Raw genomic sequence first — 12,408 nt, forward strand, 5'->3', positions numbered from 1 at the left:
TCATATATAACAAATATAACATAAACAATTATATATTTATATTATATATTATATAATATGTAATTTATCATCTAATGTAACATATTTTTAATATGTGCTATATATTTAATATATATCCTATATATATTATATTATTATAGTGATTATATTTATTGTGTTTATGTTACATATTATATGTTTATATTATACATATTGAAAAATAAAATTTCTCAACTTCTAAATATACTTGTTCTAAAAAGTCCCTGGTAAATAACAATGTCATCTTAGATGTATTATATTACTTCTCTAGAACCTGCCACCATAAGTCTAGCAGAGAATACAGTGTTCCAAATGGCTCTGAACTCACTCAATCTGGATCTCTCCTCCAGAACAACTATGCTTAACCATAGTGTGAACAGAAACACAAGATAGATATCAAAGTCTTATGACTTGGGAGCTTAGCACAGTATCAGCAGCAGAGATCTGCGTGCTCTGACCCCCTTAGGAATTTTAGCTTTCACAGGAGATAAAGAATTCTTAGTATGTCTGTTTTTCAAGACCACAAAACCGTTATTGACACCTCACTAGTGCCATCCTGGCATTAATCCAGGACTAAATACAGAAAACCCCAGACTGCAGGAAAGTATAATTTTTTTATGCTTGTTTAAAATATACAATGTTAAATGTCATCTTCAATTACTATACCTTGAGCCTGAAGGAACTGGTGTGTTGCCCTATCTGACCTAGAAAATGAAATATGTCTTCCCAACTTAATGTAAGCAGTAGCACTTCAATAAAACTTAGTAAGTAGTCTGCAGTACTGGGTGGGTACTTTCTAAACAGAACTCCCTAGGGACTTAGACTCTAAACAGACACTTGGATTTTTTAGTTTGTAGAAATATATCTATAACCTCACTAAATATTATCTTGCTGTACTCTGAAAACTATCAGAAACAGAAAAAAGAAAAGATTGGATCTTGATCGAAGCCTATGATTTGAGCAAAATACGTTTTATGCAAAGCTCTGTGAACCAATAGCTATTAAGTTGACTGTCCAGCCAATTGCTCCTCTTCTCTGGAAACAACCTTTTCCACTACGGTCAAAAGGGTAACAGGGGAGAGTTTCTGGCAGACATGATTGCATAACTTGACCGTGCCCCAAACCACCATAGTCAATAGAATCAAGCATATGCACTTGACACAAATTGGGCCAAAGAGTCCCTTTCTCCGGGAATCTGGATTTAGAAGTAAGAGATTCTTGCTCAATCTGTCTGCTCTCTTGAATAGAGGACACGTAAACACTAGAACTGCTGGCAGAGGCTATTTTCAACCATTTGGACAAGGAAATTGAGAAAGCCAGCCTGCAGCCAGAGACAAGAATGGAGAACATGTGCCAGAAAAAAGAGATGAAAGGCAGAGAAAGAAGGCTTCCTGTTTTCCCTATCACCTTCCAGGACCTGATGCGAGCTCATCCCATCTGATCCCCACCCCTAAAATCCATGGAATACTCCCAGCATCCTTCCAGTCGTTTCCGTTTCTGCTTAGTTCAAATGCAATCTTGTAACTAGGGATCAAATAAGTCCTCATGAACACTCCAGGTCTCTCCATTTTGTTTAGTCTCAAATAACTTAGAACCAGCTTGCACAAATTTTTTAAGGCAAGATCTCTGAAAGGAGAATCTAATTCCAGCCTCTCAGAGCAGATAAATGCAACAAAATTAAAAATGCTTATCCTAAAATGTTAAGCAGAAGAGAAGCAGGGCACAGAATTGTGTATATATCAGAATTATGACTACACTATAGTTTATATTTGTCAAAACTCAAGAAGTGGGGCCCTATATGCATTGGGAAGAAAGGAAGGAAAGTAACCAAAATAACAGTAGTTGTATTAGGGTGATGAGCTTATTTGCCTTCTTCTCTATATGCTTCTGGGTCTGTAAACAATTAAACACTTTATAACTTCAAAAAATTAACTCCAAAGATTATGTAGAAATGTGTAATGTGCTTATAACATAATGAGGTATTTTTTTAAAGTTGGACATAAAATACTGTTTACTGCTATATAAATAGCCCAAAAAGGAACTGTCCCTCTAAGACTCTGCATATTAAAGAAACATTGCAACTTCCAACTGACTGGCTCCAAATGAATCCTCAGCCTTCACTTCCTCTCCACCTGTTTCCTCTTCCAATCCTATCTAACCCTACTCACCCCAACCCATGATCCCCATTTTCAAATGGGCTTCCACACTTCCCCTCCCCCACTCTCTTGACCCTATTCTCTCACACCCCTGACACCCTTGCACTCCCTTCTACTTTGAGGTCTGGGTATGTCTACACATGCAGACTCATCCTGTCACTCACGAGCCCTACATCTGTCTCCTTCCTTTTAGATCAACCCACCGGGAATAACCGCGTCACAAATGGCCTCCAGCCCATTTTAAACTACCCTTAGGGGTAATCCAGGTAAATGTTATAAACTGCCCCTTTCGATTATAGCACCAGACAAGCCAGAAATGGATAAGGAATGGAAAACCATTGTGAACTTGGATAATTTGTAAATGATCTTTCACATTGCTCTAACACAACTTTTGATAACAATTCAAAATGCAATGCTGAGTATGGGAAAAAAAAAAAAAAAGTGGCAAGTCACTTATTTACCAGGAAAAAGTGAGCAAGGTTCTTTGATGGTGAAACCAATTCTATTGGTACTTTCCAGTACCATTCTCCTTTCCTCCATAATCATTAACAACTTCCATATATTGAACTGTGCCAGACATTCCGTTGACATTGTCTTACATAATCCTCCCAGTGATCGGTGAAACAACTACTTTTATTCCCATACTACAGGAATAAAATTGTTGATCTGAGATGTTAAGTTACTTGTGCAAGTTTAAAGGCTAAGAAGTAGCAGAGCAGAATTGTGTGGTCTTTGCATTAGACCTCATGGCCCCGAAAAGGCCTCAGATAGGCTCTCTAAAGAAACTATATATGAAACGTAATGTTAAGCCCACGTATTAGCTACTAGTAGTAGTATTTTATAATACAGATACCTGATTTATATGTAAATTTATATTTTAAATGAAAAATACACACCAAAATTAGCATTGTAGAAATGACCACATTATCCAACATTAATACTGTAAACAATGACATTCATACAGCCCTTATACATTAAAAACCTACAAAACAAAGACTTCTCAATACTACACATCAGTGGTAATTTTTTAATTTTTTTAAATGTTTTTATTTATTTTTGAGAGAGAGACAGACAGACAGAATGTGAGTGGGGCAGGGGCAGGGGCAGAGAGGGAGGGAGACACAGAATCCAAAGCAGGCTCCAGGCTCTGAGCTGTCAGCACAGAGCCCAACCTGGGGCTCAAACCCATAAACCATGAGATCATGACCTGAGCCGAAGTCAGATCCACCCAGGCGCCCCAATGGTAATTATTTATGACTATTTACAAAACACTACCTATCACATACAAAGAAACATAGAGCTTATTACCAGAGTAAAACAGAACATGAACTGGGAGAAATATCTATTGCATTTGTGTCACTAGTAAGAGACAATTTTATAACTTACTCCAGCCAGAGTGCTTAAATGTTATATATTATACCATGAAGACCGACAGCAACCATTGTAAAAGAGGGTGGAGGAAGGACCACATTGTATTTCTTGTAATTCTACCAACTCTGTACTACTCCGTTTAAAAAAAAAAAAAAAAAAGCCTTTCCCCCTTTGCAAGCACAGAGAAAGTGATGAAGAAAATAAGGACAAAAATGTAGAAGTTACAACCACAAAGGTAAAGTGATACCACTTGAGGTATTCTCATTCTCTGAATAGGCACATCTGTTTGATTCATTCATAGCTGGTGAATTTTTTCTTTGCCTCCAATTGCTACCATCATGTACTCTCTCTCTTTCTGTGTGAGGGTAATTAATTCTCCAATTTCTTCAAGGAAACTATAACCATTCATTCATTAGTACAATAAACTTTATTGAGCACCCAGAATGTACCAGACGCTTTGCCTAAGAGGAAAATAAATAAATAAAGAGAAGTCCTGCCCTCCCTCAGCTCTGTGGGTGAGACAGTCTTGTGTAAAGTAAACAGCCAAAAATAGTGTGCTAAGTGCTGGAGCAGAGGTGAGTACACAGTATTATAGGAGCACAGAGGAAGGATTAACCCAGCCTGTGGCAATCAGGGAGCTTTACAGAGGACAGCGTTTAAACTCAGCCTCAGGCTTCAAAGATAAATAGGAGCTTTCCAAAGAGTGATGAAGGAGACACAGGCAGAGGAAGCCATCTGGCCATAGTGTAGAAGAGCACTGAGAAGGAGGAGAGCATGGGGACAGTAATGTTATGGAAACAATGAGCTCCTTGATGAGACTATGACCAGGGCTTGTGGGGGCCATGTGAGATATGAAATTAAAAAAAAACAAAAACTAAAACTAAAACAAAAAACTGAGGGCGCCTGGGTGGCTCAATCAGTTAAGCGTCCAACTCTCGGTTTAGGCTCAGGTCATAATCATGGTTTCATTGAGTGCGAGCCTCCAGTCAGGCTCTGCAAAGTCTGCTTCAGATTCTGTCTCTCCCTCTCTCTCTGGCCCTCCCCCCACTCATGTTATCTCTCTCTCTCTCTCAAAAATAAATAAATAAACTTAAAATAAAAATAAATTTAAAAAGTGAACTAAAAATCCAACAATTTAGCAGATTAAGGTGCTTGAATATATGGAAGACTATGAGTACATTAAATTATTAAAAATATATAGACCAATGAGAGAAATGTTTAGTGTGAAATAAAAGAATTTGCATGTGTCTATGGATATAAAAAAGACTGAAAGGATAATGTTAACCAAAATGTGAATACTAATCACCTCTGGGTGATGGAATTATGAGTAATTCTGTTTTAATCTCCCTTTGCTTCTCTGCCTTCCAGATTTTCTACATTAAGCATGCATCGCTTTGGCAATTAGTGGGGGAAATGCGTCCTAAAATAGGACAATGTAAGCTGGGCTCAGACTGTGGCATGCTAAGGAGTTGGACTTTATTCCACAGAAAATGAAGATTTATTCCAGGCATTTGACCAGGGCCGCGAGATGAACAGATCTGCATTTTAGGAAATTAAATGGTAAGGTGTGCATACTGGATTAGAAGGGTTTGAGGCTGGAGGAAAGATGTGATGGACAGAAAGAACTCAGGTAGTGTCAGTGGGGATGGAAAACACACATTTGGGGAGGAAGAGAGCGGACTTCTTAACTGAATATGGGGTAAGAAAAAGGGGCAGAGGTTTGAGGATAACTCCAGGTTTCCAGGCAATTGGTTAGATGCAGATATTGGAAGCTAAAAAGCATAATAAGAAGGACAGGACACATTTTAAGGACAGGCTGATGAATTTAGCTTTCTGTGTGACATACGTACAGGACATCCAGGTAGGAAGTCTAGTAGGAAGTTCGAAATGGTCTGGGTTTAGGAAAACCTAGATATACAGACTCATAGGAGATAGCGAAGCCATGGGATTCAATGAGCTTTCTCAGGGAAAGTAGGGACAGAAGAGACAGCTGCCCCTAAGACGTGCTAAGTCATAGCAGCAGTCTGAGTCAGAGAGCCAGAGAAGCCACAAGTTGGTCGAGTTCTTTTTAGAGATGGGAAGGTCGGCACTGGGATCGGAGTAAGGGGAAGAGGTTCTACTATCGCAGAAAACAACCACAGAACCTGGTCACTAATGGGGCACCGAAAAACAAAAGGCGAACAGGTACAAAAGACATAGAACAAAGAGAGACAACTGGTTACCATCTGAGATCGAAGGTGAGGTGAAGAGAGACAAACACAAGAGAGTTTACCAAGAGAGAGTCTTCCAGGGAGGGTGGGACTTCTATGAAAGCCGCCAAAGCTGACCTACTGCCTGGCCGTTCTGAGACAGCAACGTCTACGCTCTTTTTTACAAACAAGGAAACTGCTGCGCACAGAGAGGGTCTCAGAGCCAGGTCCTGGCGGGTTTAGGACCAGAATCGATCTCCAAATCACTAGGGTTTAATTCACAACACATCAATGTGCCGCCTCCTCATGCAAACACAAAAAGAAGGCTCACCCCCAAAATATCAATTATGGAATACAACAAAACATAAGTTGACTTATCTTTTGACTTGACTTACAGAAATAACTTCTTGCAGCAAACAGCTCTCTCTCTGACCGCCACCCCTCATCTTCCAGCTAACTTCCGCTCCCCTTTGATCCCACTGAGATCGTGATCCACTGATCCTACCACCTCTTCACTGTCCCTAATTACCTTGATTTCCTCTCCTCTGCTTGCCAGCTTTAAATTCTATGGTCAATCATTACAGCAATACCTTTCTTGCATCTATTTACTACTCCCTTTCCTCTATTATTTTAGTATACCCACTGGATAATCTGCACTCTGGTTAAGTCTTTCTCTTCACTTGCTCCATGTCTTCATTGTATCAGTGAGTTTAACAACCTACTGACTGGTCTCATTTTAAATTTGTGGCCAGAAACTTTAAATGGGCCATTTAAGGCAGCCAGACAAACTTACTACAATTTGCGGGTCTCTTCATGCTCCCTACTTAATGATTCACACCTTCCGTCTCCTCCAACCACTACCATACCCTCCCCCATCCTCGCTCTCAGTTGATTCTTTGCTTCCTCTTTGGAGAAAACTAAAGCAGCCAAAGAGAAACTCAACTGCCTCCCACCATCTTGGTTACTCACCTTCTAGAACCTGCACCCACACACTCTGCCCTGCACGAAATGTCTTTTATCTTGTGCAGTAGATTCCATACCTTATCTCTCCCACATCATGGATTATTCTTTCTCTACTGAATCATTCTCAAGTGCATGCAAACTTGCTGTTATTTCTTCCGTTAAAAAAAACCAAAAACTTCCTTGATCCTACGATCCCCATTGGCTCTGCTCCCCTTTACACAAAAAATCCTTGGAGAGTTGTCTATGCTCACATTTCCAAGTCTTCTCTCTAATTCTCTCTTATACACATTCTAGTAAATTTTATCCTACCTTATCTGTTCTTGTCAAGGTCACCCCCAACTGCCAAATTCAGTAGTCAGTTACAAGTCTTTATTTCACTTAACTTTTCAGCAGCGTCAGACTCAGCTAATCCCTTCCCCTTGAAGCTCTTCACTGGCTTCCAGGGTATCACATGTTCCTGGTCTTCTTCCCACCTCCCTGGGAGCTCCTTCTTGGTCTCCCTTCATGGTTTCTCTTCTTCTCCCCAGCCTCTTAATGTCTGAGAACCCCGAGGTTCAGCCCTTTTTCCTTTTCTCTACATAAATTCCCTCCTGGAGATCTCATCAGTCTTAGGCTTCAAATACCATCCAAATGCTGAAAAGTCCCTTATTTGTATCTCCATTCAGACATTTCCTATGAACTCCAGGCTTACCTTTCCATCTCCAATTACATTTAACACTCCCCAAACATTATCCTTAGCCCCAGACCCACTCTACCATGAGGCCTTCCGCACCTCAGTTGCTGGCAACTCAAAGCTGGTCAAACCAGAAAAGACAGAATCACATTTTGCTCCTCTCTCTCTTGCAGATGCCTTATCCAAGCCACCGGTAACCCCTACAGGCTCTAACTTCAAACATCTGCAGAATCTGACCACCTCTTGCCGCCTGTTACCGCTCTGGTTCAGGCCGACCTCATCTCTCACCCAGGTTATTGCAATAACATAACTAGTCTCTCTACTTCCACCCCTGCCTGAATAGAGCAGTCAAACTGATCCTTTTGAAAGGTAAGTCAGTCAAGTCACATCACTTCTTTGTCAAAACCCCAGAAAGGCTCCCCAGCCAAAGGACTTACAATTGGCCCTACTTTAACCTGAGCCCCTGCATCCACAGTGACGTCATCTTCAGCCATTCTCCCAACTGCTCACCCCACCTCAGCCATGCATATCTCTACGCTTTTTCTCTAGAATTCCAGGCACATTCCACCTCGGAGCCTTGCACTGGCTGCCCCCTCTGCATCTTCCAGATGCCCACACATCTAACTTCCTCATATCCTTCAAGGCTTTGCCTCGTCATGGCCCGCTCACCGAAGTCTTACCAGACTGGCCTATTTAACATTGCCACAATCTCTCCCCACCCTTAGAATTTTTCATTCTTTTTACCCCGTTGTGATTTTTTTTAAAAGCATCTATCACTTTGAAATATACGGCATGGTTTATTTGTCTCTTATTATTGCCTATTATTCTATCCGCTCCCTGAAACTTCGGCTCCAAAAAGGAAAACATTTTTGTTTGTTTTGTTCATGGATGCATTCTTGGCACATAGGAAGTGCTCAAATAACACTTGTTGAATAGATGAGTCTAATTCCCCTACCAGACCATAAGTAACTCAAGGCTAGACAAATGCTTCAATCATTCCTGCACCCTCATTATTATCCTGATAATGTCATACATACACTGTTAATATCATATATATATATGTATATATATATATATATATATATATGCACACACATTTCTTTCTTGTATCACTCTATTAGAATTTCTTCTGGACAAGGTACCCATCTTCCTGATTGCCAGGGATGGCACCAGTATACATGAATGGGAGGCTGATCAGGGATACATTTTCTCAGAGATGAGTCCCCACCTACCTCTAAAAAGGTAAATGGCATAGATATTAAGAGACTATCCTTAAGGCCTCACATGTGACCAGTCAGAAAACAGGAAAGTCACCTTGCCTTCACATATTCTATATTCCTCACCATACCCTTTCCCTAAATATATCCCTCCAGACTTCCCCCAAGCTGTTGGTTGCTCATTCCTGGTAAGAGCTAAATCAATTGACCATATTGTACTGGTTTGCTTCAATGTGTTTGTTTACTCGCATTAAGTATTGTTGTTGTGTTGAAGCTCGCATTAAGGGCAGGATTATTTCATGGTGCTCGGCTGCCTGGCTCTAGTCCAGCGCTCTCCTCTCATTTCTCACTGTGCAAAATAGCAATCTCTTTCTACCTCCCAAGGCACGAACATCCTGAAAGTTATTTGACTATCATGTAATTCTTGGTGTTCATGAGATTCTGTCTTCACTGACTTCTGTGGCCTGAAGTTAGGTTAAGTGCTCATCAAAAATAACTATGCCGGATGTATCTTTATCCCTGTTTGCTTCAGTTCCTGTCTCAGCCAATGCTCTTCCCTCTTTTTGTCCTATTATTGTATTGCAAATGAAACATGGGCCGCTATTTGAATGAACATGAAAAGATGATATGAACACAATTTTATTTAAAATGTCACTTTTCCAGTAATCCATTTGGTTAGTTCTTTATTAACCAAAGTTCCATTGTTATAAAAATTATAATAATAAACTACCCTGAGTCTTGAAATTTCAGACAGCTTCCACGTTCTCCAAGCAACCAAAATCCCATGGTTCCTAATTAAAATATCAATTACTTGGTGAAATCCAATAATGTCCACATGGCATACTACTGCTTTCACTTAAGTTTCTAGGGTTAAAAAAGAAACCCTTTGCCTGTGGGGGGGGGGGGGGGNAAACTGCATTCCACAGTGTGTTATTTTCTTTCCAGAAAATTCTAACACTATATAATTACTTTTGTATGGAAAATGAATAATGTAAGCTTCTAAAAACAGCTAGACTGAAACCATCCAAATAAGACAGGCCTTTCCTGAAACCAAATGAAATATCAAATGAGAAAATATCTCTGTGAGAACAAAGCTCCGGAATTATTATTAAATAGAGACGCAGCACAGTGGGGGCAAAAGTTACATGAAAAAACAAAAGTGTTTTCTCGTCTATGTGTCAGGGTTTGTCTGCATCAGAGAAACTGTTAACATTGACCGGACCCCAAAATGTCACAGAAAAATACCAGTCAGAAATGCATCTAGGATCTTGCACGGGTTCTGGTTAAAAATATCAGCAAAAACATCAATTAAGCTCCATCTATTGCGACAGAAATGCATTGATACAGGAAAAGCGAGATCCCACCTGCATGGGAATTAAGCCGCAACTAGTCCCCCGAATTTGGAGAAAAAGGAGCTTCACTTCCGTCGCTGGCTGAACTGATTCCCGCAAAGATAAGTCACTGGGGTTTGTGTGTTGGGGGAGGCGGACAGAGTAGAGCGCACCTCATCGCCCCCACCCCCCACCCCAACCCAAACTGTTCTAGAAATGTGAAAGCCTCCGCGCCGCACGACCTCGCTTAGCTGGGAGAAAGGCTGTGCAGAACCGAGAAGCCTACTCTGGCTCAGAGATAGCCGCGACGTGCGGCTGGCAGCGCGGGAGCTTGGCCCTGTCGCGCGTCCCCCTCGCACCCACCCCACCCCCAGCCGTTTGCTCGGGTCTCTGGCTCCAGGCGCCGGCACCCGGAGACCTGAGCAGGTTTCTCTCTGCCCAGGGCGGAGGACCTCGCTACGACGCTTCAGCAGGAGTTAATTCCCGNGTCAGCCTGGCAGCTCTCCCGCCCGCCGCCCGGCGCACTGCTGCCCGAACAGCGCCCCCTCACCTTCGACGCCCACCGCGGCCGGGGCGGGTGTGGGCGCCCCACCTGGCCGCAGACTCTCCTCGTTAACCGTTCTGCACCTCTTTCTTCCCCGAGGACTAGACGTCTCTCCACCCCACCTGCCAGAAGGGATGCCCTGTCCAGGGGCGTGGGAGGAGAAGAGAAGGTGAGATGGGGGCGGGGTCTCAGGGAAGTGGGACGGAGATGGAAGAGACCCAAGCGGAACCAAGTGTTAGTGTGAGAGGTGCACTGTCGCTGGGGAGACGACACCTGGGGGGGGGGCGCCCCCCGGGGCTTGGTCCCCGCTAGGCGTCTACACCACCTGGGGTCAGCTGATGCGCAAGCGTTCCCAGGAGTTAATCAGTTCTCCAAACTTACCTAGACGACGGGGAGTCTTTTCTTAAGACATGAAAAGAAAAATGAGGCCTCCGTAGGTGGCACGTGGGGTGATTATCCAGGTCTTGTGGACACAGAGACTTTAAAAGATGAAGCCCTCAACTCTGACGGTCCATGTCCCGAACCTCCAGCCTCCCAGCGAAAACATCAAAGACTTGGGAGACTCAGCTGTGCACAGCTTGTTTATTTTGCCAATTTCAAATGCCCTTAGGAGAAATGATTTTCTCCTTTATTGCCAAAAACATCAGGGGGGGAAGCCCTTCAAACTGTAAAGATTTGGACAGATGAAAGTTTTAGCTACACTCCTGAGAGTCTAGAACGTCCTTGAGCTGTGTGTTCAGAAGGAACCCCTCCCCTCAGGTGTGACTCTTCTGTTTTAGGAAGATCCCCACCGGGTTAGAATCAGTAAGCAGTGGAGATGATTTCTCTATTCATAGTTTGTAGTCACAGCCTCCTGAAAATAATCTTCAGAATTTCAACTCAGAAACTAAAGGGTATGGGGGGATACGGGGTCAGGTGTCAGCTTATCAGCTTAGAGGTATTATGTTCATTTTCCATCCAGACCCAGTTTAAGACACATCCCTGCCAGATTTCACTTTTCTAAAATTTGAGGGGGGGTAGCGGGACACAAGCTGGCCTTAGTGCCCCTTCAGAAACCTCCAAAGAGCCAATCTCAGCCTTCTGCCTTCAAGCATTTCCCCCATTGTATGTATATCCTTAAGAGGGAAGAAATGTGCAAACTTTTTAAAAGATGGATTAAATTTAAGCATAGGAAAATGCAGTATTAAATTTCACAACGTGTTAAGGGGTTTCATCCAGACACAAAGCCTAGCACCGAATCTTGAGAGTGGAGTGAATCTGAGATGATTGTGGCTGGAGGAGGGTTCGTAAAGGAGCCAATTTCCTCCCACACCTGCTTTCTGGGTGAGGAAAGATGGAAGGATGGAGGGAACTTAAAGGTCAAAATGAACTTAAAGGAAAAAGCAATCTTAGTGCAATGGCGAGGAGTTGAAATTTAAAGCAAAAATGGAAGGATTATGCCTTTATACTTTGCTGCCCAACACCCCATCCCCGACAGTGATTTTCAGCACACTTTTGTTACTTTTATTATTTTTATTTTGGTGGCAAACCTTATACAAAATGTATGCATTGTACATGGTAAAATGGGTTGATCACACTGAGATGTCCCTTTTGTTTAAAGTTTCTTTAAAACAGATTTGTCTAGGAGCGCCTGGGTGGCTCAGTCAGTTAAGCATCCGACTTTGGGTTAGGTCATGATCTTAGGTTCATGGGTTCGAGCCCCAGGTTGGGCTCTGTGCTGACAGCTCAGAGCCTGGAGCCTGTANGCGCCCCGCCTGCGGCCCGGCACCCAGCAGGGGCGAGGGGGAGCGCAGCACCTGGGGCTGACTTTCCGCTAAGTCAACAACCATGGCAGCCTTCCCCCGGCGGCAAATGAGCCAGAGGAGAGCCGGCCGACGGCAGCCCGAAGCGCACACCGAGACCCCTGAGCTTCCGAGCCCAAGGCTGCGACTGTTTCCAAACTCCTA

General features: G+C 42.7%; 1 protein-coding gene across 1 annotated transcript in view; it reads right to left on the bottom strand.

Moving 5' to 3' along the window:
* Positions 1 to 12,408, bottom strand: part of SLC35F4 (solute carrier family 35 member F4) — a 234,140-nt gene that overhangs the window by 221,413 nt on the left and 319 nt on the right. The window lies entirely within an intron of this gene.

The sequence above is a fragment of the Crocuta crocuta genome, unplaced genomic scaffold, assembly GCF_008692635.1.
Source record: "Crocuta crocuta isolate KB4526 unplaced genomic scaffold, BGI_CrCroc_1.0 scaffold10, whole genome shotgun sequence".
Taxonomy (NCBI): Eukaryota; Metazoa; Chordata; class Mammalia; order Carnivora; family Hyaenidae; genus Crocuta; species Crocuta crocuta.